The following is a 26,962-nucleotide window of genomic DNA, read 5'->3' as shown; positions in this document are numbered from 1 at the left end:
TGAGCTGGAGGCGACAGGAGGTGGCGAGAGCTTGGATGTGGGGTTTGAAGGATAGGGCAGAGTCGAGGGTTACTCCGAGGCAGCGGATTGTCGGTACAGCGGAAAGAGTGATGTCATTTATTGTGATAGAATGATCAGGTGGGAAGGATATGGGAGATGGTGGAAAGATAATGAGTTCAGTTTTGTCCTCATTGAGCTTGAGGTAGCGGGAGGAGAAGAAGGAGGATATGGCTGATAGACATGCTGGGATTCTTGACAGCAGAGAGGTGACGTCTGGGCCAGAGAGGTAGATCTGGGTGTCATCAGCGTACAGATGGTACTGGAAGCCATGGGATTTTATGAGCTGTCCCAGGCCAAGGGTATAGATTGAGAAGAGTAGGGGTCCTAGGACAGAGCCTTGAGGGACTCCAACAGAGAGGGGGCGGGGTGAGGAGGTAGCATGGGAGTAGGAGACGCTAAATGTGTGGTTAGAAAGGTATGAGGAGATCCAGGATAGGGCAAGTTCTTTGACGCCAAAGGAAGAGAGGATCTGTAGTAGGAGGCAGTGGTCAACTGTATTGAAAGCAGAGGACAGGTCAAGAAGTAGGAGTACAGAGAATTATCTGTTAGCTTTGGCTGTGAGGAGGTCATTGGTGATTTTGGTAAGGGCAGTTTCGGTGGAATGGTGGGGGCAGAAGCCGGATTGTCGGTTGTCGAAGAGAGAGTTAGATGAAAAGTGGGAGGAAAGTTCGGCGTGAACGTGTTGCTCAAGGAGTTTGGAGGCGAATGGGAGCAGCGATATGGGGCGATAGCTGGACAGGGCGGATGGGTTGAGGGATGGCTTTTTGAGGATGGGCGTGATTGTGGCATGTTTGAAGGCAGCAGGGAAGGTACCAGAGGATAGTGATAGGTTGAAGAGATGGGTTAGGGATGGGACGAGTGTGGGGGTGAGGTTGGGGAGGAGGTGGGATGGGATGGGGTCGAGTGCACATGTGGTGAGGTGTGATTTGGAGAGGAGACGAGCAAGGTCTCTTTCCGTGATGTTGGGAAGGGAGGTTATGGGGTTAAGGAAATGGTGTGGAAAACAAAGGGGTTGTGGTGGTCGGACAGTAAAGACTTGCCGTATTTGGTCAATCTTGTTTTTGAAGTGTGTGACAAACTCCGCGGCAGAGATGAGGGAGGTCGGAGGGGGCAGTGGAGGGCGGAGGAGAGAGTTTAAAGTGTTGAATAGCTGTTTGGGGTTGTAGGATAGGGAGGATATGAGGGTTGTGAAGTAGGCCTGTTTAGCAGAGGTGAGTGCTGATTTGAATGTGAGCGTTGCTTGTTTGAATGCAGTGAAGTCTTCTTGAGAATGTGTTTTCTTCCAACTCCGCTCCGCAACCCTGGACGCTTGTCGAAGCTGTTTAGTGAGGTTGTTGTGCCAGGGTTGCCTGTTGGCTCGTCGCGCTCTGCCATGCATAAGAGGGGCGACCGAGTCAATAGCTGATGCGAGAGTGGCATTGTTGAAAGCAGTGGCACTGTCTGTGTCATGGAGTGAGGATATGGATGTCAGTGGTTGAACAGAGTCAGAGAGTGTGTGAGTGTCTAGATGTGCAAGGTTTCTGCGAGGGTGTGCTAGCTGCCGGACATGAGTGACAGGTGAGGAGGATAGGGATGAGAAGGTGAGTAGATGGTGGTCATATAGGGGTAGGGGGGAGGTTGTGAGGTTATATAGGGGGCAGAGTTGGGTGAAGATGAGGTCTAGTGTGTGTCCGTCTGTGTGGGTGGCTGAGGAGGACCACTGATTAAGTCCAAAGGATGAAGTAAGCGTCAGGAGTTTTGATGCTGCTGACTGGCGAGTGTCAGTGGGGATGTTGAAATCGCCCATAATGATTGTGGGAATGTCAGCAGACAGAAAGTAAAGAAGCCAGGTGGAGAATTGGTCTATAAAGGCAGTTAACGGGCCCGAGGGTCGGTATATGACAGCCACTTGGAGGTTGGAGGGAGAGTAAATGCGGACAGAGTGGACTTCAAAAGAAGGGAGAATAAGGGAGGGAAGAGGAGGAGTAGGGCTAAAGGTGCAATTGTTAGAGAGGAGAAGACCCACTCCTCCACCATGTCTGTTTCCAGGGCGAGGAGTGTGGGGAAGTGGAGGCCACAGTAACACAGTGCAGCAGGGGAGGCAGTGTCAGAGGGTGTCAGCCATGTCTCAGTGATGCCCAGGAAGGAGAGATGAAGAGAAGTAAAGAGGTCGTGGACAAAATAGAGCTTGTTGCAGACAGAGCGTGCATTCCACAGTGCTCCAGAGAGAGGGAGCAGGGGGGTGGGCGTCAGGGGGACCGGTTTTGCGTAGGAGGGGTTGCGGTAGATGCAGTTGGTTTGGTGCGACAGGTGGGGGAATTGGTGGAGGGTGCAAGCTGTGGGGATCCAGGATTGGGAGATATGTCTCCAGCAGTGAGGAGAAGCAGAGATAGGGAGAGCAGGTGGGAGAAGGAGAGTGTCCGGCTTGTTTTATGTTTTGGGAGGATTGATCTGAGGTTGAGGAGCAGGTCTGTAGATGAGGTTAGGTGGGGAGGAAGGAGGGAAGGAGCGATGATGATTTGGTTAGAGGGTGCAGGGATGTGGGGATAGCGAAGAAGAGTGAGGATTAGGGGGGCAAAAACAGTAAAAGCATATATAAGCATGATGAAAGTGTAAGGGAGGATGAGAAAGAGAATCTAAGTACAAGTAGTAAATAGTTACATAGTTACATAGCTTATAAGGCCGAAAAAAGACAAGCGTCCATCCAGTTCAGCCTATTTCTTGTGCACTGCAGCTATTCCGCTATTCCTATACCATGCGGTATAGGCCAATTTACATCATTGAGGAAAAATTCACTTCCCGACACCAATCTGGCAGTCAGATTAAATCCCTGGATTAATTAACTAAGCATAAGATGTAATTTTATTGTTCTCAAGAAAGGCGTCCAGGCCTCTCTTGAACTCATTAAGTGAGTTGGACATCACCACTTCCTCTCCCAGAGAGTTCCAGAGTCTCACGGCTCTGACCGTAAAGAATCCCCTTCTATGCTGGTGCAGGAACCTCCTTTCCTCCAGACGCATAGTGTGCCCCCTCGTCTTTGTCACCATCCTTGGTATAAACAGGTCATGGGAGAGATCTCTGTACTGCCCCCTGATGTATTTATACATGTTTATGAGGTCTCCCCTAAGCCTTCTCTTTTCCAATGTAAATAGGCCTAATTTTGCCAACCTCTCTGGGTATTCTAGTCCCTCCATTCCCTTTATTACCTTAGTCGCCCTCCTTTGTACCGTCTCTAGCTCCAATATGTCTTTCCTGAGCACCGGAGCCCAGAACTGTGCACAATATTCTAAGTGCGGCCTTACCAGCGCTTTATACAGAGGAAGAACAATGTTCTCATCATATGCCCCTATTCCTCTTCTGATGCATGCCATGACTCTATTTGCCTTCGCAGCTGCTGCCTGACACTGTGCACTCCAGTTAAATTGGTTATTAACCAAGACGCCCAGGTCCTTCTCCATGTCAGATTTCCCCAATGGTTTCCCATTTAATATGTATGGGTGACTGCTGTTTTTCTTTCCCATGTGCATGACCTTATATTTATCGGCATTGAACCCCATTTGCCATTTTTTGGCCCAACTCCCCAATTTATCTAAATCCTCCTGTAGCTGTGCCCTATCCTCATCTCTATTAACTACTTTACAAAGTTTAGTATCATCTGCTAAATTCTTTGTACCTTCTGGTCACTTCTGGCCCATATCTGGCATATTTCATTTCTAGGCCCTTAAAAAGCGACCCTTTGAAAACCATACCGCCTGTCTATGCCAGACCTGGCTCTCTTGATTTATGGAGCTCTGGTTAGCACATGAGGCTGGTCAGGTGTGCAGAGGGGGAGGAGCCGCAGGGACAATTGCTCACAAAAGCATGGGTGGAGGGGGGAAGTAATTAAGACACAGAGGCTAAATTAATTAAGGAAACAGACAGCCAGGAACCAGTGTGTATTGGGATCAAAGGATTGAGCTTGGGAGCATGCAGATTGGGGAAAACATACCAGGACACAGATAAATGCAGTTATGAAAGACAGTCAGATATGCGGCATGGAGTGTGCAGGTAGATTCAGATGATGTACCAGGAGACAGATAAATACAGTTATGAAAGACAGTCAGATATGCGGCATGGAGTGTGCAGGTAGATTCAGATGACGTACCAGGAGACAGATAAATACAGTTATGAAAGACAGTCAGATATGCGGCATGGAGTGTGCAGGTAGGTTCAGATGACGTACCAGGAGACAGATAAATACAGTTATGAAAGACAGTCAGATATGCAGCATGGAGTGTGCAGGTAGATTCAGATGACGTACCAGGAGACAGATAAATACAGTTATGAAAGACAATCAGATTTGCGGCATGGAGTGTACAGGTAGATTCAGATGATGTACCTGTGGGTGAAGCAGAAACAGATTGTCAGATGAAGAATGCTGATGAGGGGGTTATATTTCTGGCATATTTCATTTCTAGGCCCCTAAAAAGCGACCCTTTGAAAGCCAGACGGACTAATAGATGGACTAATAGAACAAGTCCCACACACTGCTACAAGCCGAAATATTTTTTCAGAGCTAGATGCAGAAAAAAATTAGATTGAATTTGCAACCTGGTGGAGGTTAGTATAGATGGACTAATAGAACAAGTCCCACACACTGCTACAAGCCGAAATATTTTTTCAGAGCTAGATGCAGAAAAAAATTAGATTGAATTTGCAACCTGGTGGAGGTTAGTATAGATGGACTAATAGAACAAGTCCCACACACTGCTACAAGCCGAAACATTTTTTCAGAGCTAGATGCAGAAAAAAATTAGATTGAATTTGCAACCTGGTGGAGGTTAGTATACATGGACTAATAGAATGATGCTATGCCAAAAAGGTTTTACTTCACTAGGTGCAGTAAAAAAAATTGTATTCTATACACAGGTGGTATAGCTTGCAACACAGATAGGCTACTCCACTGACTAACACACACTGCAATAGGCCAAAAAGGATTTGCTTTGCTAGATTTAGCCAAATGCTGTGAAATAAACCTTGCACAGCACTGGCACAGACCTGCCTGGCAAAAAGTGATAGGAACTGATGTAACTTAGTCCTGAAAAGGACTGCAATTACAATTAGTCTTTACTCCCAACCTATCTATTTAAGAGCACAGACCTGCCTGATAAAAGTCGAAGGAAATTATGTAACCTAGTCCTTAAAAGGACTGCAATCACAACTATTCCCTACTCCCAAGCTATCTGTAGATTTGTGCGAAAATTGGCTTGAAATTAACAAAGTATAGCGCACACAGCAACAGCGGTGCCGTCTAACACGCAGCTGCAGCAGTGAGAATATGGTGGCGACGGGGAAAATGGCTGGGTCTTATAGGGCAAGGACATGTGACATACACTGCCAATGACACATGCCCTTGCTTGTGTGAAAAAAAGTAGTTCGCTCCGTGTGTGCACTGCTGATAGGCTGACAGATTGCACCTCCCCACTGTAAATGCGGGAAAGAGAAAAAAAAATGGAGATCTTCATTATTTCTGCAGAGATCCATCCCCTGCCCCTCCCCCCGCCCCGCTGTACACTCAAACTGTGTTTTAACATTAATTTGCAGCATTACTGAGAAAAAATCCAGTTATGATTTTGGTGCACGAACAGTTATTGAACATAACCTCGAACAGCCGAATTTTTTTCAAATCGTTCGGGTTCGCCGAATGGCTCGAGCACCGCCCAAAACAGCTCGAATTTGAGATTGGCGAACAGTTCGAGTCGAACAACGCTCATCTCTAGTCACAGTGGAATAAAAAGAAAATTTCAATGACCCTTGGAAAAGACGTGGAGGTCGCAGTAGCTTAACAAGACTTTTTTAATGCCCCTTGGAAGAGACGTAGAGTTCAGAGTGGTTTAACAAGCCGGTTTTAATGCCCCTTGGAAGAGACATTTAGTTCAGAGTGGTTTAACAAGACGGCTTTAATGCATGTTGAAAGAGACGTGGAGTTCAGAGTGGTTTAACAAGACGGTTTTAATGCACGTTGGAAGAGACGTGGAGTTCAGAGTGGTTTAACAAGATGGTTTTAATGCCCCTTGGAAGAGATGTGTAGTTCAGAGTGGTTTAACAAGACAGTTTTAATGCCCCTTGGAGGAGACGTGAAGGACACTGTAGCTTAACAAGATGGTTTTAATGCCCCTTGGAAGACACTTGGAGTTCTGAGAGGTCTAACAAAACGGTTTAATGCCCCTTGGAAGAGTGGTGGAGGTCGCAATAGCTTAACAAGATGGTTTTAAAGCCCCTTGGAAGAGACGTTGACATCACAGTGGAATAAAAAGACAATATCAATGACCCTTTGAAGAGTGGTGGAGGTCGCAGTAGCTTGACAAGACGGTTTTAGTACCCCATGGTAGAGTGGTGGAGGTCGCAGTAGCTTAACAAGATGGTTTTAATGCACCTTGGAAGAGACGTGGAGGTCACAGTAGCTTAACATGACAGTTTTAATGCCCCTTCGAAGAGTGGTGGAGGTTGCAGTAGCTTAAAAAGCCGGTTTTAATGCCCCTTGGATGAGACATGGAGGTCACAGTAGCTTAAAAAGACGGTTATAAAGCCCCTTGGAAGAGACGTGGAGGTCACAGTGTAATAAAAAGACAATATCAATGCCCCTTGGAAGAGTGGTGGAGGTCGCAGTAGCTTAACAAGATGGTTTTAATGCCCCTTGCAAGAGGGATGGAGGTCGCAGTGGAATAAAAAGACAAAATCAATGCCCCTTGGAAGAGTGGTGGAGGTTGCAGTAGCTTAAAAAGACGGTTTTAATGCCCCTTGGAAGAGTGGTGGAATTCGCAGTAGCTTAACTAGACCGTTTTAATAATCCTTGGAAGAGTGGTGGAGGTCGCAGTAGCTTAAAAAGACGGTTTTAATGCCCCTTGGAAGAGTGGTGGAGGTCTCAGTAGCTTAGTAAGATGGTTTTAATGCCCCTTGGAAGAGTGGTGGAGGTCGCAGTAGCTTAACAAGTCGGTTTTAATGCCTCTTGGAAGAGAGGTGGAGGTCACAGTGGAATAAAAAGACAATATCAATGCCCCTTGGAAAAGTGGTGAACATCGCAGTAGCTTAACAAGACTGTTTTAATGCCCCTTGGAAGAGTAATGGAAGTCGCAGTAGCTAAACAAGACTATTTTAAAGCCTATTGGAAGAGACGTGGAGGTCACAGTGGAATAAAAAGACAATAACAATGCCCCTTGGAAAAGTGGTGAAGGTCGCAGTAGCTTAACAAGATGTTTTCAATGACCATTGGAAGAGTGGTGGAGGTCACAGTAGCTTAGCAAGACGGTTTTAATGCTCCTTGGAAGAGTGGCGGAGGTCGCAGTAGCTTAACAAAACGGTTTTAATGCCCGTTGGAAGAGACATAGAGTTCAGTGTGGTTTAACAAGACGGTTTTAATGCCCCTTGGAAGAGACGTGGAGGTCACCGTAGCTTAACAATACGGCTTTAAAGCCCCTTGGAAGAGACGTGGAGGTCACAGTTGAATGAAAAGACAATATCAGTGCCCCTTGGAAGAGTGATGGAGGTCGCAGTAGCTTACTAAGATTGTTTTAATTCCCCTTGGAAGAGTGGTGGAGGTCGCAGTGGAATGAAAAGACAATATAAATGCCCCTTGGAATAGTGGTGGAGGTCACAGTAGCTTAACAAGACGGTTTTAATGCCCCTTGGAAGAGACGTGGAGGTCAGAGTTGTTTAACAAGATGCTTTTAATGCCCCTTGGAAGAGACGTGGAGGTTGCAGTAGCTTAACAAGATGGTTTTAATGCCCCTTGGAAGAGTGTTGGAGGTCGCAGTAGCTTAACAAGTTGATTTTAATGCCCCTTGGAAGAGCAGTGGAGGTCGCAGTAGCTTAACAAGACGGTTTTAATGCCCCTTGGAAGAGACATGGAGGTCACAGTGGAATAAAAAGACAATATCAATGCCCCATGGAAGAGTGGTGGAGGTCGCAGTAGCTTAACAAGACAGTTTTAATGCCCCTTGGAAGAGACGTAGAGTTCAGAGTGGTTTAACAAGACGGTTTAAATGCCCCTTGGAAGAGACATGGAGTTCAGAATGGTTTAACAAGACAGTTTTAATGCCCGTTGGAAGAGACGTGGAGTTCAGAGTGGTTTAACAAGACATTTATTTTGCCCATTGGAAGAGACGTGTAGTTCAGATTGGTTTAACAAGATGGTTTTAATGCCCCTTGGAAGAGTCGTGAAGGTCACAGTAGCTTAACAAGATAGTTTTAATACCCCTTGGAAGAGAAGTGGAGTTCAGAGTGGTTTAACAAGACTGTTTTAATGCCGCTTTGAAGAGTGGTGGAGGTCCCAGTAGCAAAACAAGACGATTTTAATGCCCCTCTCAAGAGCTATGCAGTACAGCATATTAAAAACATTATTCCCATTATTGGGGAATGTGTCTCTCATAGTCTTTGCCTATGCCTTCGAAACAAAAGCTGCCAAAAATTAGGAAGGAGGAACTCACAATGTCCCTCACAAGAGCCATTCAGTACAGCATATTAAATACATTATTCCCATTATTGGGGAGTGGGTTTCCCATAGTCTTTGCCTATGCCTTCCAAGCAAAAGCAGCCAAAAATTAGGAAGGAGGAACTTGCAATGCCCCTTACAAGAGCCGTGCAATACAGCATATTAAAAACATTATTCCCATTATTGGGGAGTGGGTCTCCCATAGTCTTTGCCAATGCCTTCCAAGCAAAAGCTGCCAAAAATTAGGAAGGAGGAACTCGCAATGTCCCTTACAAGAGCCATGCAGTACATCATATTAAAAACATTATTCCCATTATTGGGGAGTGGGTCTCCCATAGTCTTTGCCTATGCCTTCCAAGCAAAAGCTGCTAAAAATTAGGAAGGAGGAACTTGGAATGCCCCTTACAAGAGCCGTGCAATACAGCATATTAAAAACATTATTCCCATTATTGGGGAGTGGGTCTCCCATAGTCTTTGCCAATGCCTTCCAAGCAAAAGCTGCCAAAAATTAGGAAGGAGGAACTCGCAATGCCCCTTAAAAGAGCCATGCAGTACAGCATATTAAAAACATTATTCCCATTATTGGGGAGTGGGTCTCCCATAGTCTTTGCCTATGCCTTCCAAGCAAATGCTGCCAAAAATTAGGACGGAGGAACTTGCAATGCTGGCAACACTGACCATGGTCACCCTGGTGGTATAGTCATGGTGGAGGCTGAGGATAAGGAGAAGAGCAAAAAACCACCGAAATGAGGAAGCGTATACCCATGTGTGGGTGTGATGCAGTGCATGGGAATACACCTCTCGAAATAACACAGTGAATTTGACTTTATGTTACTCTGCTGTCATTTGGTGGTGATGAGAAGTCTGGCCCAATCCAGCCCTTGTTCATTTTGATAAAGGTCAGCTTTTCAGCCTTGTCAGTTGACAGGCGAGTGTGCTTATCAGTTATAATTCCCCCAGCGGCACTAAAAACACTCTCCGATAACACGCTAGCGGCAGGGCAGGCCAGAACCTCCAAGGCGTACAGAGCGAGTTCATTCCAAATGTACAGTTTGGATACCCAATAATTAAAAGGCACAGAGGAATCACGGAGGACGCTGGTACGGTCGGCAAGGTACTCCCTCATCATCTTTTGAAACTTTCCACCTCTTGTGAGAGTACCCAGCGCCTCAGGGCCTATAAGGTGGGCGGATCTCAGAAAACTGTCCCAGAATGTTGACAGTGCTCCCCTGCCTCTGGTGGATTGGAGTTGCGTCTCTCTCGCTTCTACGCTTTGGTTGGTCAACGAACTGTAACCTCTGCCGCTAGCGTGTTCAGATGGGAATTTTTTTAACAGTTCTGAAGCAAGGGACTTCTGGTACTGCCACATTTTTGTAGACCTCTCCACCTCAGGAATAAGAGAGTGAAAGTTCTCCTTGTAGCGGGGGTCTAAAAATGTCACCAACCAGTAATGACTGTCACCCAACATTTTGACAACGCGAGGGTCACGGTTAAGGCAGTGTAACATAAAGTCAGCCATCCGTGCCAGACTGGTAACGGGCAAGACTTCCGTGTCCTCACCAAGATGACGGCTGACCATGCTCTCCTCCTCCTCCCCCTCCCCCCTGTCCTCAGGCCACTCACACTGAACCGACGGTATGACAGTTGTACAGATACTACTGTCTACAGCGCATGACACCAGCTCCTGTTCTTCCTCCTTCTCTCACTCATTGTCCCCTAATGCATGTTGGGATGAGATGAGGCTGGGCTGTGTGTAATTGCCCATTATGGCTTCTTGATCCATCTCATCATACTCTGGCTGCAATGCCTCCTCTTTAATTCTCTGCAGAGAGCGTTGCAAAAGACAGACAAGTTGGATGCTGACGCTAATGATGGCATCATCGCCACTCACCATCTTGGTGGACTCCTCAAAGTTTGTCAGGATGGTACATATGTCACACATCCAGATCCACTCCAGAGGTCTTATGTGGGGAGTCTGACCTGAATATCGACGGCTTTGTTGCAGCTGGTACTCCACAACTACTCTCTTCTGCTCACAAATCCTTTGCAACATGTGGAGGGTAGAGCTCCAACGTGTGGGGACATAACACACTAGTCAGTGTGCCGGAAGCTGCAAACGCTGCTGCAACACAGCAAGGGCGGCGGAAGCTGTAGCCGACTTCCAAAAATGAGCTGACAGGCGGAGTACTTTGACGAGCAGATCTGGCAACTCGGGGTACGATTTAAGAAACCGCTAAATCACGAGGTTAAGCACATGAGCCAGGCTTGGTACGTGTGTGATCTCGCCTCGCCTCAGAGCCGCCACCAGGTTATGGCCATTGTTACACGCGACCATGCCTGGATGTAGGTTCAGAGGTCTCAGCCACATTTCTGCCTGCTCTTTCACAGCTGTCCACAACTCACAAGCAATATGAGGTTTATCACCTAAGCTGATGAGTTTTAGCACAGCCTGTTGCCGCTTGGCTGAGGCAGTACTGCAGTGCTTCCAGCTTGTAACTGATGTGGTGATATCTGAGATGGAGGCTGAACATGAGGAGGAGGAGGAGGATGATGCGCAGGAGCTGTACACTGTGGGGGCAAATCTGACTGACATAGGGCCCGCAAACCTCGGTGTAGGGAGGATGTGTTCCGTCCCAAGGTATGACTGGGTCCCGGCTTACACTATGTTTACCCAGTGTGCCTACAGGGAGATATACCGTCCCTGGCCACAAGCACATGTCCACGTGTCCGTTGTCAGGTGGACTCTCCCAGTAACTGCGTTGTTGAGGGCACGGCAGATGTTTTGGGACACTTGCTTGTGTAGTACGGGGATCGCACACCGGGCAAAATAGTGTCGGCTGGGGACCGAGTACCAAGGGACGGCAACCGCGATAAGGTTGCGGAAGGATTCCGTCTTCACCAGCCCAAAAGGCTGCATTTCCAATGCAAGCAATCGTGAAATGTGCGAATTTAGGACTGTGGCCTGTGGGGCGTTGGCAGCGGATTTGCGCTTTCGTTCAAAGGTCTGGGATATGGGCAATTGAACTCTGCGGTGGGACGTGGACATGGACGATGATGCTGTTTCTTGAGAAACTGCCATAACAAGTGAAGACTGAGAAGAGGGGGCATCTTTGCATGCAGTATGGACAGGGGAGAGCCTTGTAGTGTTGAGCCACCCCCGTAGTGTTCGGGTTCGGTTCGGTTCGTCGAACACCGGGATGTTCGTGGAACTGTTCGTCGAACACCTTAGAACACTGTCGAACACTGTCAAACACCGTTAAAACCAATGGCAGGCAAACAAAAACACATAGAAAACACTTTCAAAGGTGTCCAAAGCTCACAAACTGCTCAGAAGACACTTTCATTAAAAAAACTGGTTGGCAATTCAGCATCGGTACCCGACAATTTAGAACAGAAAGAATAGAGCATCACAAATAGATTAGATGGAAACCTGTCAGTCACATATATAAGAAGTACAGTGACAGTGTTGGTTACTGTACTTGTCAATTAATGTTAAAGGATTTATTAAAAAAAATAATAGTGTTTTCATGCACCGTCTCTTTAAATAAGTCGGCCGGCAAATCAGCATCGGTACCCGACAATTTAGAACAGAAAGAATAGAGCATCACACATAGATTAGATAGATAGAAACATGTCAGTCACATATATAATAAGTACAGTGATAGTGTTGATTACTGTACTTGTCATTTAGTGTTAAAATAAAGGATTTATAAAAAATAAAATTGGCGTGGGGTTCCCCGTAATTTTAGTCTCTAGCGGAGGTTAAGCAGACGGCTGGGGCAGATGTTTGAAGCCTGGGTAGGCTGTAATACCCACAGAGCTACCCATGCTACTAATATCAGCCCCCAGCTGAATACCTAGCCTTTACCAGCTATTAAAATGGGGGACCCCCCAAAAAAATGACGTGGGGTCCCCCCCTATTTTACTAGCTAGCAAAGGCTAGGCAGACAGCGGGTGGCTGATTTTATTAGCCCAGGAATGGTGCCATTAATATTGCCCCCCTTCCAGGCTAGAAACACCAGCCGTCAGCTGCCCCAGAAATGGCGCATCCATAGGACGCGCCAATTCTGGCACTTAGCCTCGCTCTTCCCACTGTCCTGTAGTGGTGGCCGTGGGGTAATAGGGCTGGGGTTGATGTCAGCTTATAATGCCAGCTGACATCAAGCCCAGGTTAGTAATGGAGAGGCGTCTATAAGACACCCCCATTACTAACCCCATAGTCAAAGTAAAAAAACCCACAAACAACCATAATAAAGTCCTTTAATTGAAATAAACACACAATTCTTTAATGTTCTTAATTAAACCATACTTACCATCACGCCCATTTCAGCTGAAGCCAACGATCTCCTGCAATAAAAGTAAAATAATAAACCGATCTCATCCTTACCTTTTCATGGTTCCCAGGATGGCTCCAGCTCTGCTACATTCAGATGAAACGCTGGATCGCAGCCGAAAGCTTCCATCCAGCTTGCCATGCCGCAGACACTGAGTAGCGCAGGCATGCTTGCGCTCCTCAGTGTCTGGCTGTGACGGCATCCAGAAGAGCCGAGTTCATGTCCAATGTACTCAGCTCACCTCATGCACATCACTGACAGAGTGGGAGAAAGGTAAGGATGAGGTTGGTTTATTATTTTACTTTTATTGCAGGAGATCGTTGGCTTCAGCTAGATTGGGCGTGACGATAAGTAGGGTTTAATTTAGAACATTAAAGAATTGTGTGTTTATTTCAATTAAAGGACTTTATTTTGGGCGTTTGTGGTTTTTTTTAACTTTGACTATGGGGTTAGTAATGGAGGTGTCTTATAGGTGCCCTCTCCATTACTAACCTGGGCTTGATGTCAGCTGGCACCCTTCCTGGGCTATTAATATCAGCCCCCAGCTGTCTGCCTAGCCTTTGCTAGCTATTAAAATAGGGGGGACCCCAAGTCATTTTTTTGGGGGGGGTCCCCCATTTTAATAGCTAGTAAAAGCTAAGTATTCAGCTGGGGGCTGATATTAGTAGCCTGGGAAGCTTTGTGGGTAGTACCCCCTTCCCAGGCTTCAAACATCTGCCACAGCCGTCTGCTTAAACTCCGCTAGAGACTAAAATTACGGGGAACCCCACGCCAATTTTTTTTTTAATAAATCCTTTATTTTAACACTAAATAACAAGTACAGTAATCAACACTATTACTGTACTTATTATATATGTGACTGACATGTTTCTATCTATGTAATTTATGTGTGATGCTCTATTCTTTCTGTTCTAAATTGTCGGGCACAGATGCTGAATTGCCGGCCGGATTTTTTAAAGAGACGGTGCATGAAAACACTATTATTTTTTTTAATAAATCCTTTCACACTAAATGACAAGTACAGTAACCAACACTGTCACTGCACTACTTATATATGTGACTGACATGTTTCTATCTATCTAATCTATGTGTGATGCTGTATTCTTTATGTTCTAAATTGTCGGGTACTGGTGTATGCCGCTGCTGAATTGCCGGCTTTTCATGTTTCACTGTGAGCACTGTTCCCATCAATTGGGCAACCATTGTAATGCCACAACCACCATGGCTGTGGCATTACAGTGAGTGACAGACAATCCCTGCATGATGTGAAAAAATCCAGTTACGCTTTTGGTGCATGAACAGTTATCGAACATAAACTCGAACAGCCAAATTTTTGGGAAATCGTTCGCGTTTGTCGAACGACTCGAACACCACCCAAAACAGATCGAATTTGAGATTGGCGACAGTTCTAGTCGAACACCGCTAATCTCTATTGCCTTGCACGCACAACAGGGGGTTCTCTTACATGCACAACAGCGGAAGACGTAGTGGTGACACACTCTGACACTGGTCGTGGACCCTGGGGTTCGCCCCACAAAGTCGGGTCCTTTGCTGACATGTGCCTGATCATGCTGGTGGTGGTCAAGCTGATAGTTTTGTCAACCCTGCTGATGCTGGCATGGCAGTTGGTACAAATGGCCTATTTGGGGTTATCAGCAGAGTCTTTAAAAAAATTACAGACTCTGGAAGACCTACCGCTTGTACTGGCAATATCCCTCGTGTTGGTGTTACGGGGAACTGTTGCCCGCCTTCTGTGTGCGACCAACACACTGCTTCTTCCTGCCTGTTGGAGTACTCTGCCTCCCTCTCCCTGTGTGCTGCTGGCCTCGCTCTGCATGTCCTCCTGCCACGTTGGGTCAGTTACTAGATCATCCACCACCTCCTCTTCTTTCACTTGGGCACCACGATCCTCCTCCTCATTTCGTGGCAATTGTGTCTCGTCATCGTCCACCTCTTGTGACAAATTGCCAGCTTCGACTTCCTCTGGCTGTGGCTGTTAAAATATTTGGCCATCGCTACATGGGATCTCCTCTTCCACCACTTCAAGCGGAGCAGGTGAGGGGCACAAATATGAAAATGGACCAGTGAACAGCTCTTCAGAGTGTCCAACTGTGGGATCAGTTGCTGTCTGACGACACCTGGCATGGTGGGAGGAAGGAGCATCAGGGTGAGGAGGAGTATGCGGTCGAGACTCACGGCTACTAAAACTTGACCATGTGGAAGACAGACCGGAGGTGGTCGTGCCCAGGTAACTGGAAGTATTTTCTGCTATCCAATTAATGACTAGTGTTGAGCCACCCCCGTAGTGTTCGGGTTCGGTTCGGTTCGTCGAACACCGGGATGTTCGAGGAACTGTTCGTCGAACTGTTCGTCGAACACCTTAGAACACCGTCGAACACCGTTAAAACCAATGGCAGGCAAACAAAAACAAATAGAAACACATAGAAAACACCTGCAAAGGTGTCCAAAAGCTGACAAACTGCTCAGAAGACACTCTCTTTAAAAAAGCCGGCCGGCAAATTCAGCAGCGGCATACACCGGTACCCGACAATTTAGACAAGAAGGAATAGAGCCTCACACATAGATTAGATAGATAGAAACATGTCAGTCACACATATAAGAAGCACAGTGACAGTGTTGGTTACTGCACTTGTCATTTAGTGTAAAGGATTTATTAAAAAAAATATTAGTGTTTTCATGCACCGTCTCTTTAAAAAAGCCGGCCGGCAATTCAGCATCTGTACCCGACAATTTAGAACAGAAAGAATAGAGCTTAACACATAGATTAGATAGATAGAAACATGTCAGTCACATATATAATAAGTACAGTGATAGTGTTGCTTACTGTACTTGTCATTTAGTGTAAAGGATTTATTTAAAAAAATAATAGTGTTTTCATGCACTGTCTCTTTAAAAAAGCCGGCCGGCAATTCAGCAGCGGTACCCGACAATTTAGAACAGAAAGATAGAGCATCACACATAGATTAGATAGATAGAAACATGTCAGTCACATATATATGAAGTACAGTGATAGTGTTGGTTACTGTACTTGTCATTTAGTATTAAAATAAAGGATTTATTATTAAAAAAATTGGCGTGGGGTTCCCCTTAATTTTAGGCTCTAGCGGAGGTTAAGCAGACGGCTGGGGCAGATGTTTGAAGCCTGGGAAGGGGGTAATACCCACGGAGCTTCCCAGGCTACTAATATCAGCCCCCAGCTGAATACATAGCCTTTACTAGCTATTAAAATGGGGGACCCCCCCAAAAAAATGACGTGGGGTCCCCCCTAATTTAATAGCTAGCAAAGGCTAGGCAGACAGCTGGGGGCTGATATTAATAGCCCAGGAAGGGAGCCATGAATATTGGCCCCCTCCTAGGCTAGAAACACCAGCCGTCAGCCGCCCCAGAAATGGCGCATTCATAGGATGCGCCAATTCTGGCACTTAGCCTCGCTCTTCCACGCTGCCCTGGTGCGGTGGCAGGGGGTAATAGGGTTGGGGTTGATGTCAGCTTATAATGCCAGCTGACATCAAGCCCAGGTTAGTAATGGAGAGGCGTCTATAAGACACCCCCATTACTAACCCCATAGTCAAAGTTAAAAAAAACACAAACACCCAGAATAAAGTCCTTTAATTGAAATAAAGACACAATCCTTTATTGTTCTAAATTAAACCATACTTACCATCACGCCCATTCCAGCTGAAGCCAACGATCTCCTGCAATAAAAGAAAAATAATAAAGCAACCTCATCCTTACCTTTCCATGGTTCCCACGACAGCTTCAGCTCTGCTACATCGAGATGACAGGCTGGACCGCAGCAGAACGCTGCCATCCAGCCTGTCATCCCGCAGACACTGAGAAGCGCAGGCTTGCTTGCGCTGCTCAGCGTCTCTCTGTGACGACATCCAGATGAGCCGAGTTCATGTCCAATGAACTCGGCTCACCTCATGCACGTCACTGACAGCGTGGGAAAATTCTCACGCTGAAGCGCTGATTGCAGGAGAATTTTCCCACGCTGTCAGTGACGTGCAGGAGGTGAGCTGAGTTCATTGGACATGAGCTCACCTCAAGTACGTAGGGCTTCGCCCTATTTTTGTGTCCAGCCAGGTACAACTAGGCAGCTGGGGGCTGGAATCTGCAGCGCAGGGAGGCCCAAGCTTTCTGGGCCCCCCCCCGCTACAAATTGCAGTCCGCAGCCACCCCAGAAAATGGCGCGTTCATAGAAGCGCCATCTTCTGGCGCTGTACCCAACTCATCCAGGGCCCTGGTGCGGTGGCTCACTGGGTAATAAAGGGGTTAGGGCCAGCTTGGTATTATCAGCTGGCCCCAAGCCCAAAATTCATGGGGTCACGCCAGTATTAGACATGACCGCCATGAATTTCTAGTAAAGTATTTAAAAAAAACACAACACCCAGAATAAAGTCCTTTAATTGAAATAAAGACACAATTCTTTATTGTTCTAAATTAAACCATACTTACCATCACACCCATTCCAGCTGAAGCCAACGATCTCCTGCAATAAAAGAAAAATAATAAACCAAGCTCATCCTTACCTTTCCATGGTTCCCACGACAGCTTCAGCTCTGCTACATCGAGATGACTGGCTGGACCGCAGCAGAACGCTGCCATCCAGTCTGTCATCCCGCAGACACTGAGAAGCGCAGGCATGCTTGCGCTCCTCACTGTCTCGCTGTGACGGCATCCAGATGAGCCGAGGTCATGTCCAATGAACTCGGCTCACCTCATGCACGTCACTGACAGCGTGGGAAAATTCTCCTGCACTCAGCGCTTCAGCGTGGGAGAATTCTCACACTGAAGCGCTGAGTGCAGGAGAATTCTCCCACGCTGTCAGTGACGTGCAGGAGGTGAGCTGAGTTCATTGGACATGAGCTCACCTTATGCACGTCACTGACAGCGTGGGAGAATTCTCCTGCACTCACCGCTTCAGCGTGAGAATTTTCCGACGCTGTCAGTGACGTGCATGAGGTGAGCCGAGTTCATTGGACATGAACTCGGCTCATCTGGATGTCGTCACAGAGAGACGCTGAGCAGCGCAAGCAAGCCTGCGCTTCTCAGTGTCTGCGGGATGAGAGGCTGGATGGCAGCGTTCTGCTGCGGTCCAGCCTGTCATCTCGATGTAGCAGAGCTGAAGCTGTCGTGGGAACCATGGAAAGGTAAGGATGAGGTTGCTTTATTATTTTTCTTTTATTGCAGGAGATCGTTGGCTTCAGCTGGAATGGGCGTGACGGTAAGTATGGTTTAATTTAGAACAATAAAGGATTGTGTCTTTATTTCAATTAAAGGACTTTATTCTGGGTGTTTGTGTTTTTTTTAACTTTGACTATGGGGTTAGTAATGGGGGTGTCTTATAGACGCCTCTCCATTACTAACCTGGGCTTGATGTGAGCTGGCATTATAAGCTGACATCAACCCCAACCCTATTACCCCCTGCCACCGCACCAGGGCAGCGTGGAAGAGCGAGGCTAAGTGCCAGAATTGGCGCATCCTATGAATGCGCCATTTCTGGGGCGGCTGACGGCTGGTGTTTCTAGCCTGGGAGGGGGCCAATATTCATGGCTCCCTTCCTGGGCTATTAATATCAGCCCCCAGCTGTCTGCCTAGCCTTTGCTAGCTATTAAATTAGGGGGGACCCCACGTCATTTTTTGGGGGGGGTCCCCCATTTTAATAGCTAGTAAAGGCTATGTATTCTGCTGGGGGCTGATATTAGTAGCCTGGGAAGCTCCGTGGGTATTACCCCCTTCCCAGGCTTCAAACATCTGCCCCAGCCGTCTGCTTAACCTCCGCTAGAGCCTAAAATTAAGGGGAACCCCACGCCAATTTTTTTAATAATAAATCCTTTATTTTAATACTAAATGACAAGTACAGTAACCAACACTATCACTGTACTTCATATATATGTGACTGACATGTTTCTATCTATCTAATCTATGTGTGAAGCTCTATTCTGTCTGTTCTAAATTGTCGGGTACCGCTGCTGAATTGCCGGCCGGCTTTTTTAAAGAGACGGTGCATGAAAACACTATTATTTTTTTTGATAAATCCTTTACGCTAAATGACAAGTACAGTAAGCAACACTGTCACTGTACTTCGTATATATGTGGCTGACATGTTTCTATCTAACTAATGTGATTAAGTCTTGGAGTCCGAAGTGCTATGATAAATGTTGTAATGGTCGCATTGCGGCTATGGAAAAATGGGAATTACTGGTACCTAGTCAAGATTTTTGGAGGGCTTTTTCAGAGGAGGAGTCGCAAGTTTTACCTCCTCATCGGCATTATGATTGCGCCATTGAGCTTGTTCTGGGTGCTACTCTTCCCAAAAGTCGCTTGTTTAATCTGACTATCCCTGAAAGAAAGGCCTTGGAGGAGTACATACAGACTAGCTTGGCTGCTGGTCACATAAGACCTTCTAAGTCACCTGTGGCAGTTGGATTCTTCTTTGTTAAAAAAAAGAACGGTGGTTTACGTCCATGTCTGGATTTTCGTGAAATTAATAAGATTACCGTACGCAATTCCTACCCATTGCCTTTAATTCCTGACTTGTTTAACCAGTTAGTGGGAGCCAAGTGGTTCTCAAAAATTGATCTCCGGGGGGCATACAATTTGTTACGTGTGAAGGAGGGTGATGAATGGAAAACTGCTTTCCACCTGCATTTTTTCAGAACCTTATTAATGACATCCTGAGACCTTTGATTGGTAAGAATGTGGTTGTGTATTTGGATGACATTTTGATTTATTCACCAGGTCTAGAGTCCCATTGGCAGAGTGTACGTGAAGTTTTGCAGTTATGAGTGATAATTCACTCTTTGCTAAGCTGGAGAAATGTGAGTTCGCAGAAAATTAGTTTTTTTGGCTACATTGTCTCCAGCGAGGGCTTTGAGATGGACCCTGTGAAGGTTCAGGCTGTGCAGGCCTATTGGTTTGAAATCTATACAGAGATTTTTGTTTTTTGCCAATTATTACAGGAAATTCATTAAGAATTTTTCTGTAATTGTTAAACCTCTAACTGATCTCACTAGGAAAGGTGCAAATACGGCCCAGTGGACTACTGAGGCCATTGAAGCGTTTGAGTATCTCAAAGAGAGGTTCAGTTCTGCCCCTATCCTTATGCAGCCTGATGAGCCCAAGCCTTTTTTGGTCAAGGTCGATGCTTCATCAGGGGGGTCGGATAAGTTTTGTCTCAGGAGAACAAGGGTGGAGTACATCCTTGTGCCTTCTTTTCGAAAAAAAATTCAGAAACCAAATTGAATTATGATGTTGGAAATTGGGAGTTGCTGGCTATTAAGCTTGCGTTTGAACACTGGCATCATTTTTTGGAAGGCGCTAGATTTCCTATTCAGGTTTTCACAGATCATAAGAAGTTGATCAATCTGGATGCTGCCAAGCGCTTGAATGCCTGTCAAGCTAGGTGGGCACTTCTTTTTTCTCCGTTTCATTTTTCTGTTACCTATATCCCTGGTAGTAAGAATGTTAAAGCCGATGCTTTATCTCACAGCTTCTCTCCTACGGTCGGTGCCAAGGAGGAGGAGAGTATTTTGCAGAAAGGAGTTGTGGTGGCAGCTTTGGACTCCGTTTTGGAGAATGAGATTCTGAATGCTCAAGATGATGCCCCATCTAACACTCCCCATGGGTGGTTGTTCGTGCCTAGAGCCTTCAGGAGAGATTTGTTTGTGGAGTGTCATGAGTCTCGGTTGGCAGGTCATCCAGGAGTTTTGGAGACTAAGAGACTTATGAGTCGCAGTTTTTGGTGGCCTGGATGGCAGAAGGAAGTCATCAAGTGGGTGCATCAGTGTACTGTGTGTGCTAGGTCAAAGGCTTCACATACTCCTGCTGTGGGGTTGCTTTGCCCTCTGGAGGTTCCTAGTGCACCTTGGACGCATCTCACTATGGATTTTATTACTGATCTTCCTGTGTCTGAGGGTTTTACTGTCATCTGGGTGGTCGTGGACCGTTTTAGTAAGATGTGTCATTAGGTTCCATTCATTAAGATGCCCTGCACCAAGACACTCACTAAGGCGTTTGTTAAGGAGATTGTCAAGCTCAATGGCGTTCCCACGGATATTGTTTTTGATAGAGAACCTCAGTTTTTGGCTCGCTTTTGGCGTGCTTTTTGTGACAGGTTGAAATTCCATTTGTCATTTTCGTCTGGTTATCATCCGGAGTCGAATGGACAGACTGAAAGAAAGAACCAGGATGTTGAACAGTTTTTGCGTTGTTTTGTGGCAGACAATCAAGAGGTGTGTATGAACAAGAGAGCAAAGAAGACTTAAAAAAAAACGTCCCAGATTTATGAAAATGTAAACTCTTTATTGAAAGAACAAATTGAATGGAAAAATTTACGGATCACTCAGAGACATAAAGTTAAAACAGTAAAAGAGCAAAAAGACAAGGACAAAGTTGCATTTGCAGCCCCATAGGAATCAGTCATATATAAATATAATGAGGGCATTCATAAAACAGATCATGAAATGGTGGCTCACGCATCTAATACCTTAAATGGGCCCCACAATGTGAGCAAGTTAAATGAACTGCCCCATAAATATCAGTTATATATAGGTGCAATTAGGGCACAAACAACAAATCTCAAGTGTCTATCACATTAAGTAAGCCCTACAGTGGGAAACTATACTCAGTATGGGTACTAAAAATAAAAGCATTTGCCTGGGATAATGGGTGAATACGAAGAAACGCTTTTATCACATATATCGGTACTTACCAATGAGGGCAGTACCCAAGCTGTTCACCCATCCATTTATACAGCATAAAGAGATCCCATACTTACAGAGGTTATATGGAGACACCGTGCCTCGCTCCTGCTCTGCCCTACACGCGTTTTGGCTTAGCTTGCCTTCGTCAGGGGGTGGTGGCCAAGAGGGGTGAGGGAGTATAAAAAGCCAGTGCGGCCAATGGAAAGTGGGGATGTGTAGCTCAACAGCCAATCGGTGCGGGGAGGGAGTGGCGCGATGCATGTCCGTCGCCGCCCCACCGCCGCATCCACGGCAACCGCGTCATATGATCCCCGGCAACGCGGTCACATGGAAACCACGTGACCGCGCATCACAGACCACATAGAGATACAGCCAGCGAGGAAGCGACGGCAGGCAGCGAGGGCATGCGTACAGCCCTCCCCACATCTATGGACGCAGAAGATGACCAATGATAACGGAGAAGGGGTGCTCCTGTCTGGTAACCTGAGATGGCTCCATTGCATTTCTTTGTTATAAAACGCACAATAAACACCATAAATATACAACGTAATTAACTGGAAAAAAGACATTGCATGTCAATGTTCCTAACTGGCAACCTGAAATGACTCCATTGTTCACCTGGTTTGCAGCCCAATCTAAAGCATAAATGTGACACCCCAGGGGTCTGGTTGCCACAGTGATAGAGATATTACGTCTGAGAGCAGGTGGGAGGTCCTTTGGTCAGGGACCCTGTGCATGCCACACCTCCTGCCCAGTCTTGGGAGGGGAAGGACTTCCCCTATATAAACCTGGGGCTGAGGCAGGGTAGGGAGTTCTGAGAGGAGAAGACAGGGAGCAGAGCTGCTCTATGGGCTCTGCTCCACAGGCAGGCCCTGTCCAGGGGCCTGAGCCTGGAGTCAAGGAGAGTAGAGACAAGAAACAGTCACAGGAAGAAACAGCAGAAGCTCAGTGGGAGCAATACTACTACGAGTCAGGGTCTGGCAGCTGCAGAGCTCGCCCTGACTGAGAAGCTTTCTTACCGGACCCGGCGTCCGAGGCTGTGGGGACTAACTCTTACCCAGCAGCAGAAGCCGACCGGCAGGGGATTTCAGGTCCTCAGGCCCAGAAACCCGAAGGCACGGTCACACGCGTGGGACCAGCACCGCCATCGTGGAGCGGAAGCCATTAGAAGGCCCCGAGTCACCGGCCATACGGGTGAGCACCACACGGTACACTCAGGGACGTGGGCTACTTATATCCGCTTCTAGCAAGGTAGCCAGAAGAGTACAGTCAGTTTGGGAGGCCTACAACTCCGACTGGCCAGGGGAGATCCCATCTGCTCAAGGACTGACCAGGCCCCGTTCACTAGCAAGTACTCCGGGAGGGTCTATCGTTGTTACCAGTAAAGACCCTGAATTACACCGCACCGTCTCTGAGTGGTTCCTGCTACCCCCATCATCCACATCTGCTGCCCTGAGGCCATACCCCTCCCGTTGGGGGTTATACCATCTACGCTGCACCATCCATCCACCGGCCTCAGCGGACTGTCCTGCAGCGGCAGCTCCATAGCTGCATTCAACGGGTGGCGTAGTCGTCCTGCAGCTACCGCTGTTACATCGCCGCTCAGTTTGACTCCCTGGGCACGGACCGGGTCACCGCCACGAGACTACAACCCTCAAGAGATCCGGCTCCGGGTAAGCTCCCGCGTGCGCAACGCAGCGCGACACAGGCCCAGGGGCGCGTCAACTTTGGCGTAGTCGGCAGGATTTCGTGCCCGCAACCACCGGGTACTGCGTGCCTGAAAAAGAGACTTTTCAAACTTACCTGTGGTGAAGATTCCCGCCATCCGGCGCCATCTTCAGCCTTCTTCCCGCCATCGGTGAAGTTTCCCGCCATCCGGCGCCATTTTCAGCCTTCTTCCCGCCTTCCGTGGAGTTTTCCCGCCGTTGGACGCCATCTTGGAGACGTCGTGCGGGAAGAGGAGGGGCGTGGACTCTGAAGGCGCGCGAGAACTGAAGCCCCGCCTCACGTCCGGACGTCGCGTAAGGTCCTGGAAGGAGCCCAGCAGACGCCGACGTCACAGGAGCGCGACGGAAGGTCCTCAACCCTGACGATCCACTGCGGAGCCGCGGCCTACGGAAGAGGATCATCGCAAGGTAGGCCACGGTCCACTAGGGGGGAGGAGGACACCAGGAACGGACAGCAATATGGCGAACCGGCAGCAGACTAAGCTGCCCAGCATCGGCAGCGCCCCAGCCGTCGCGGGCCCCGACCAGCACCAGGAGAAGACGCGTGACGCAGGAGCGGTCGCGGGAGCAGGTAAGAGGAGTCTCCCTGTCCCGGACGCTGCCAGCGTCAGCCTGCTCCCGGGCCCCCTGGTGGAGCCGCTGACCCCGGGCGCTGCGAACACCGACCTGCTCCAGCCCCCGCAACAAGCCCTGCGGCCGAGCCCTCCAGCCCTGGGCACCGCCACCACCAGCCCGCGCCCAGGCCCAAAGTCGCACTCTCTGACCCCGGGCGTCATCAACGGCGACCCTCTCCAGGCCCGGTCGCAAGGCCTAGTGAACCAGGGCGCCGCTGTTCCAACAGTGCCCTCTACTTCCAAAGCACCCCCGGCCTGGTCGCAAGGCCGAGTACCCCCGGGCGCTGCCGCCCCTACGGCGCCCTCAACCTCCACAGTGCCACCCCTGGGCGCAGATCTTTTCGCACAACATGCCAGCCCGGACGGGCACCGCGGACGTGATCTCTATCCGGGTGATGTGGTTACCTTCACCCGGCATAAGGGTGCCAAAGGACTGTACGCCCTCCATGTACACCGTCTGACTGAGGAGGAGCTGCAGTACTACCAATACGAGGAAGGCCAAGAGGACCCGGACGGGTCTGAAGCCTATACACAAGAAGGAGCAGGAGGATGCCGTTACTGAAGTACGGTAAAGTGGAACTGTACATAGTTACCCGTAGGGGTACTTGTGTTGCTAATTAAAATATGGTCCCCGTTGGGACAAGTGTGAACTGTTCCTGTGTGTCCCCTATCCTTAACCAGGCTGAGGACTGTGAGCAGCCATCCCATCTCCCCACAGGCTGAGGACTGTGAGCAGCCAATCCTTATCCCCACTGGCCGAGGACTGAGAGCGGCCATATCTTGTAAATATTATGTGTTTCCAGTTATTTATAGGAGTCCTTGGTGGATTTACCGGGAATCCTTTGTACAGTTAGTGGAGCGTAACCCAGGATGGACTAAAAGACTGTTAAGGACTCGGGGTAGGACAGACCCCTACCTGGTTACGTCTCCCTGTTTTGGTGAAATGGACACCTTGCTTTTCAAAACTGCACCCGGTTGCGGACACGCCGTAACCATCTTAAGTGTTTTTCTTATTGTATTGTTATTGTTATACCTTGTTATGTTTTTCTAAAAAAATATGTTTAGTCCCGGAGTACTAAATTTCACTAGGGGGGAATGTGACACCCCAGGGGTCTGGTTGCCACAGTGATAGAGATATTACGTCTGAGAGCAGGTGGGAGGTCCTTTGGTCAGGGATCCTGTGCATGCCACACCTCCTGCCCAGTCTTGGGAGGGGAAGGACTTCCCCTATATAAACCTGGGGCTGAGGCAGGGTAGGGAGTTCTGAGAGGAGAAGACAGGGAGCAGAGCTGCTCTATGGGCTCTGCTCCACAGGCAGGCCCTGTCCAGGGGCCTGAGCCTGGAGTCAAGGAGAGTAGAGACAAGAAACAGTCACAGGAAGAAACAGCAGAAGCTCAGTGGGAGCAATACTACTACGAGTCAGGGGCTGGCAGCTGCAGAGCTCGCCCTGACTGAGAAGCTTTCTTACCGGACCCGGCGTCCGAGGCTGTGGGGACTAACTCTTACCCAGCAGCAGAAGCCGACCGGCAGGGGATTTCAGGTCCTCAGGCCCAGAAACCCGAAGGCACGGTCACACGCGTGGGACCAGCACCGCCATCGTGGAGCGGAAGCCATTAGAAGGCCCCGAGTCACCGGCCATACGGGTGAGCACCACACGGTACACTCAGGGACGTGGGCTACTTATATCCGCTTCTAGCAAGGTAGCCAGAAGAGTACAGTCAGTTTGGGAGGCCTACAACTCCGCCTGGCCAGGGGAGATCCCATCTGCTCAAGGACTGACCAGGCCCCGTTCACTAGCAAGTACTCCGGGAGGGTCTATCGTTGTTACCAGTAAAGACCCTGAATTACACCGCACCATCTCTGAGTGGTTCCTGCTACCCCCATCATCCACATCTGCTGCCCTGAGGCCATACCCCTCCCGTTGGGGGTTATACCATCTACGCTGCACCATCCATCCACCGGCCTCAGCGGACTGTCCTGCAGCGGCAGCTCCATAGCTGCATTCAACGGGTGGCGTAGTCGTCCTGCATCTACCGCTGTTACATCGCCGCTCAGTTTGACTCCCTGGGCACGGACCGGGTCACCGCCACGAGACTACAACCCTCAAGAGATCCGGCTCCGGGTAAGCTCCCGCGTGCGCAACGCAGCGCGACACAGGCCCAGGGGCGCGTCATAAACATACAATGAAAATAGTTGGAAAAGGATGGACATTACATGGTAATATTGAATCAATAAGAAAAATCAATAATAAAATTATAATAGAAAGATTGCAGAAGAATTTCATCATAATCAAAAAGAATGGATCGCAGAAATCAAGTCAGTTGGTATCCATAAGTCCCATATATAGCCAATGCGTAAAAGTCCAGACATCTAGAATATAGCCACAATATTATGATTTAGGCAATTAGACACATCGATAGTAAATATGATATAAGAAGGAAATGTCCATTATATCTAAAGAGGCTTAAATATTAACATGTAAGACTAAACTTCAATACCAGGATATTGATCATTAATATTATGAAACCAATAAAAGAAAATAGTAGATGAAACTAAAAAGATTTTGATGAATGTAGATCAATTCTGAATACAATAAAGACATCATATGCCAGAAGACAAGAATCACATAGCATCGTATGGCGAAAAAACTTGTACACAGTTCTATAGAAGAGAACAATATCTCCAATATATATATACACATAGCCATCAATATGCATGTATAGTGACACCCACACTCCAATATGGGTATATCTTCACATGGTATCCATAAAGAATGGAAGAATGTTACTTCAGCAGAAAAAACTGAAATGGAAAAAACGAATGTTAATAAAAGAAACCCAAAACACGACTTAAAAACACATTTAGAACAGTAAAAAGGCGATCAGAGAAATAGCACGTAGCTAGTATTCTCATTAAGGCTGATGGATGTAGGGTCTTGAGTACCCAGATCCATCGGCTCTCTTTTTGGGCCAACCTTTGACTCACATTACCCTCCTAATGTTACTGGTGATCATATCTATGCCATGAACTTTAAATTTTGATGCATCGC

Source organism: Phyllobates terribilis, unplaced genomic scaffold (genome assembly GCF_046119375.1).
Source record: "Phyllobates terribilis strain yellow unplaced genomic scaffold, ASM4611937v1 Scaffold_12__6_contigs__length_324123572, whole genome shotgun sequence".
Classification (NCBI taxonomy): domain Eukaryota; kingdom Metazoa; phylum Chordata; class Amphibia; order Anura; family Dendrobatidae; genus Phyllobates; species Phyllobates terribilis.
The sequence above is the reverse complement of the archived record's forward strand: the minus strand, read 5'-3'. Positions refer to the sequence as shown.